Raw genomic sequence first — 5,973 nt, forward strand, 5'->3', positions numbered from 1 at the left:
CGCGTACCACAACCTTGATGCCTGACTATGGATGGGACGATACGAGATATTATCGTTTATCGTGATAAAAAACACTCACGTTAATCGTATCGTGGAGATTCAATTTATCGTGATATCGTCCTCCGTCATGCACTGGGATCAATTCACCTTTTATTTGCTGAGCTGGATATCCAATACCACTTAAACCCTCTATAATTGGTATAAGGTTCTTATGATTATGTACTTGATACTGTCTTTTTTTCACTCTCTCTCAAATGTCTTTGCCAAAAAATAGCCGATCTACAAGCTCACAACGCGTCGCAACGCGACGCGTTGTGAGCTTGTAGATCTGCTATTATTTGGCAAATGTTCCGTCCCAGGATAATGGGTTTTGATTATCGCGATAACATCGTAAATCGCAATTTATTTTGTCACAATAATCGCGATATGACATTTTCATATCGTCCCATCCCTATGCCTGGCAGCCAGTCTGGCAGCAGATTTGGTGCATGGCTCCTCCCCGGCCCTCTCCCTGTTTCCTGTCTCTCTCCACTGTACTGTCGAATAAAGGCAGAAAAGCCTGATAACTAAATTATATGAGACTATTGTCAGGGATTTGGGATATTGTGATAATGTAGCACGTTGTGAGCTAAGCTTATACTGTATAGATTTGTACTTTCGCTAATCTGGGGGGAGAAAAAGAGATTAAAATAAATATTATGATATTAGCGTGATGATATTGGTCACAATACGATGTTATGGCCACAATATCGATATCAAGGTTTTTTTTACATTTCAGTTTGTCCGTATCGCCCAGCCCTAGGTTTGGCACTGTTTTCTAGACACAAAGTTGATCTCCGCAACACATTTTGTCTCCATTTTTCATTTATATTCTTTTTTTGGGGAAAGGGTGGGGTGGGGGATATATATATATATTCCAGATTTACATACACAGTAATGTAATGACTACAACATGTGCTGCTGATTAGGAGTACAGACAGACCATGATGGATGGAACAGAGAGACTCTGAAACCAGCCCTCTTTTCCACAAAACAAAAAGACAAATATAATGTATCCCTGTAGCAAACAGTCCACATACTGTATGCAGTCCAGGCAGGGCCCCCTCATCCTCTCCCTCCAGTTAGACATTCTGAGCCCATCGGAAAATCGGGCTCCGTTTTTGACCGGGCCGCTGCGGTTTCCGCATGCCCCCCCCCCTCTCCCCCCACCCCCCGTACCACTCCGTTTATGCTCGCGGATGCACTGAAAGCACCCCGAAAATCCAACGTGGACCAAACCCAGTCTGAAAGGCACGGCCATTCTGATTCCTCGCAGCCTGCCGGCTAGACACGGCGCTCCGTTCCGCTCCGCTCCAGCTCTGAACTTTCTAACGCTGTCGACTAATCAGCATCCCCGCTCACTCTCTCTCTCTCCCCCTCACGAGACAAGACTGGTTAGGACAGAACAGGGGGCAGGGTGGGAGGGGATGGGCGGGGAGAGGTGATGAGCAGGAAAGATAGAGATGGGGAGAACCAAGGAAGAGATAGATGGATGAGACAGCGAGGATGGCGATGGAAAGGCAGAATAGAGGAAGAGTGACAGAGGGACGCAGGCAGAGCGGTGGGGGGGGGGAGGGGGTGGCCAGGGAGAGAGAGGAAGCGCTCAGAGGGATCAGAGCGAGCCGAGGAAAAAGGAGAAGAGGATGGGAGGAGGGGGAAGGAGGAGAGGATAGGATAGGGGAATCTCAAAGACAGTTAACCCAGTTAAGCCTAGAATTATTGAATGCTTTAACCATTGAAAAATAGCAGATATACAAGCTCACTGCGCGGCACCGAGTGCCGCGCTGCAAGCTTGTAGATCTGCTATTTTTGAAAAACATTTGTGCAAATCTTTGAATATCTAATTTTTAAAGAGAACATTTTGTAACTCAAATATTTGCTTCTGGGGGATCCCTGATACAAAATATTTTGAGACCGGGGTCGGCGGCCAAATACATATAATTCTATAGGGCTCCTTGACATGAAAGAGATTGAGAACCACTGAAGTAGAAACGTGTGTTTTTCAAAAAAAACAAAAAGACACTTATAGAATCGGGTCAAAATCGGGTCAAAACTCAAATGTTCACGATTTTTCAAAAATAGCAGATCTACAAGTTCACAGTTTTTTAGTTAAAGCATAAAATAATACGCACCCGTTCTGCGCACCCGTTCTGCGCACCCGTTCTGCGTACCCGTTCTGCGTACCCGTTCTGAATGACTTAATAACCCTGGGCTATTACTGTGAAATGAGAGGGGTGTGACAGACTTATCAGGGTCTTTCTGTCCCTTTCCATCCCATCTGTCTGTCAAATTAGTTAGGGATGTTGGGGGAAAAGTAGATGCTGGACTAAAAGAACACAAATGAACAGCACGTCTGTACACCTGGAAATGACACCTGAGACTTTGTAACTGTAAAGAGAACTAGATTCAAGGCCTGAATGTGAGAACCAATCATGACCAATCATTTATTGTGACATGGATTTAATACTCTCAGATTTGATGTGGTTATATTTGACAGCCTGTCATCTTGAGGTATAGGTTGTCACATTTACCGGTACGTATATATGTGCCATCCCGAAAGCAGCATTGAACACAGAAGAGCAATCTAAAAAACAGATTAAAGTGGGAGTGCTAAGATACGCACGCATGCGCACACAAGCAGTCTTTAATTCCAGTGCCATGATGGATGGTACAACCGAGCAGTTTGCCTGATTTACCCTTGTTTGTGTGCAGTGTCGCTCACAGAAAACAACAGATCTACAAGCTGACGGCCTGTTGTGAGCTTGTAGTTCGTCTAGTTTCGGTGCGCAACACCGGCACGCAACTAAGTATAATTCACACCCTAAGGAGGGAGTTAATAATGTACAAAACTAGCTGTGATGAATTCATTTGTTAGTTAGAGATCTGGAGATAAACCGATGTTGATTCCTCTGGCACCACTGTTGTCCTCCTCCCATCCGATTCATCGGTCTTCTTCCTACTACCCTTTCTCTCCCCTCTCCCCTCTCTCTCTCTCTCTCTCTTCCATCTCCCCCCGTTCTCTCTGTGACTGCACTCCAAACCAGCACTGTCACAATGGATCTGTCAAAGCCCAAGTCAGGGAGCCAGGGGCACAGAGAGTGAGACAGAGAGAGGGAGAGAGAGAGAGTTGTGCTGTAGTAGAGTATATAGAACAGCCACCTCAGCAGTAAACGGTGAATGATGCAGAGAGCTCATGATAAAGAGTAGGCAGAGAGAGGAGCAGGCTAGTTTGGCCTTGATTAGGCAGGTCCTCATGAAGTGATTGAGAACTCGCCCCATCTAGGCAAGTTGATGGACAGACTATGTGGTACAGTGTCCAAATCGTTGTCGGGCAGAAACCTCTTATCTCCATATCTTAACCTTTTATGGATTTCTTTTAGGGCTGTCACAATTATTGCATAATCGTCTAATCGTGATTATTTGACATTATCGCAATTATTTTGTCATAATCGTCATAATCGTGAATGTTGAAAAATGTCCGAAATAGTGGAAATAGCAGATCTACAAGCTCACAACGCGTCGCATCGCGACGCGTTGTGAGCTTGTAGATCGGCTATTTCCACTATCAAAGTTATTTTTTAAGTAGTAAGTTGTCAAATATGTCAGTAATTTCTTTGTATATTTAGGTTATGTCTCATATCTACCATGTACAACTTCAAAGCCTAAAAGCCAAACAGAAATGTAATTATCAACGACAAAAACACAATTAAATTCTTAATCGACAATTATTTGAGTGACAATTAATCGTCATGTAAAATGTCATATCGTGACAGCCCTAATTTCTTTTGTAAATTAATGCCATTTTTTGTCACACTAAAGTGTCACACAAAAGTAGCAAAAACAGCACATCTAACAAGCTCAAAATGTGCTATTGTTGCAGTATTTTAATTTGAATCCTGAAAAGTTAGTTTTGGACACGTGAGGTTTACACCCAAAAGCAACAGAATGTACCCCTTACCCTGACTTCTCTTATCCGATCTTCGATTATTCATTATTTCTGCTTCATATTCTGACTTTTTCTATGACCCTTCATTCTTCGTTGTTGTTTTGTTCAAACTGCCACTATAGTTTTCCTCCACCCTGCCTTGTTTACTTCACAGATTTCTATTTTGTAAACTCTGTTCTCTTTTTCTGCCCAATGATTTGGTCCATGTTGTCTTGCATCCATCCATCTCTGTCTGTCGTTCTGGGAGGGAGATGAGAGAGAAACTTGCTGCGTTGTTCTTGGTTCTGAGCAGCCCCCGCAAAACAACAAAGCTCTGTTGTTCTGAGGTGTCTCGCAACGCAGTTGAGATTCATTCTATCTTCTAGGCCAATTCAAGTCTGTCTTATTTTTTGTCTTTTTTTTTTTTTTTCTTCTTTTCTTCAAATGCCCACATACACAAACTTGAAATACATAGACAAACTTTGAAGGATATGCTGCATGGGCTCAAAGACTTATAGAAAGTTAATCTTGCAAAGATCTTTTCTTTTTTTTTTTTTTGAAACAGACAAAAGTTTTTCTAGCGTGATTGTTGAAATATTTATTCAAAAATACATTTCTGGGACACTTACTGGGCCCTGTTCACTTAATAATGCATAAGCACCGACACTGGTATATTCAGTATAGTAAATATAAAAAGAGGCACTTAACACTGAATTATCTCACTGCTGAGAGAATGGCATTAGAAATACAGAGAACCAGCCAAGAGGAAAGTGCATTCATTTGTCACCATGGTACCGGTATATATATATATATATATATATATATATAGGTGGATAAAGTACAGTAGTATAGTACGTTACGTATAATTACTCATATAGACTATCAATAGACTGTACATAATATTCACATCATATTCAATATGTTGTATCTGTCTGACTTCTGGTCTGAGGAGAACGCATGGATTCTACAGAGGACGCACAGATTCTGAGTTTGTTCGGGGATTGTATGCATCGCCTTCCTTAACTGGCCAACCCACACTGCTGGCTTTCATGGACTGGCCAGGGGTATTGCTCAACGGGTGGAGCATAATATTGTTGACTAGCATTGTTCCTGACACGCATGGCCCTGAGAAGGCCAGCGCCCAAAGGGTGAAGTTCTAGTGTATACTGTCTTATAATATCCACAAAAGTTTGATTCACTACTTATCCCACAGTTTCGCTGCCACGTACATGAGTCATCCTTAATCGATCGGGTCATCGGGCTCATCACAAATCGTGTGCTTGTATTTTTGTAAGTCATATGTTTTATAGTTTAATTGATATTATTTTATTAGTGCATTAAATCTTTCCAATGTGTCTATGGAAAGATTTAACAGTTCCCATTTACGTATTTCTATCTCAGTATGCATCGGCTTCCCTGATTGGCCACACCGTCGGTGTGGTATTGCTCAACGGGTGGGGCACATATTGATGACTAGCATCGTTCCTGACACCCATGGCCCTGAGTAGGCCGGCGCCCAAAGGGTGAAGGTCTAGAATGATAGTATCTTATAATATCCACACAAGTTTGATTCACTACTCATCCTAGTTTTGCTGCCACGTACATGAGTCACACTGTATGTCAAATCGATCGGGTTCAACGCAAATTGTGTGCTTGTATATTTCATATGTTTTATAGTATAATATTATTTCATCAGTGCATTAAATCTTTCCAGTGTGTGTATGGAAAGATATAACAGTTCCCATTTACGTATTTCTATCTCAGTATGCATCGGCTTCCATGATTGGCCCACCCACACCGTCCGTGCGGTATTCCCATTTACGAATTGCTATCTCAGAAACCGTAAGAGTTACCAAACTTAGAAGAGAGGTTCAAATTCTTGAGGGTCTAAACAGGATAAATAACAACTCAAATCGGCCTCATGATGGCGCAATAACAGCCCGCTTACTGTTACTGTATGAAGTAAAGGATTTAAGGCTACGTTTAGTGCTGGTTATGTGGTTTACATC

This window comes from Nannobrachium achirus (assembly GCF_963921795.1).
Source record: "Nannobrachium achirus genome assembly, chromosome: 3".
Taxonomy (NCBI): domain Eukaryota; kingdom Metazoa; phylum Chordata; class Actinopteri; order Myctophiformes; family Myctophidae; genus Nannobrachium; species Nannobrachium achirus.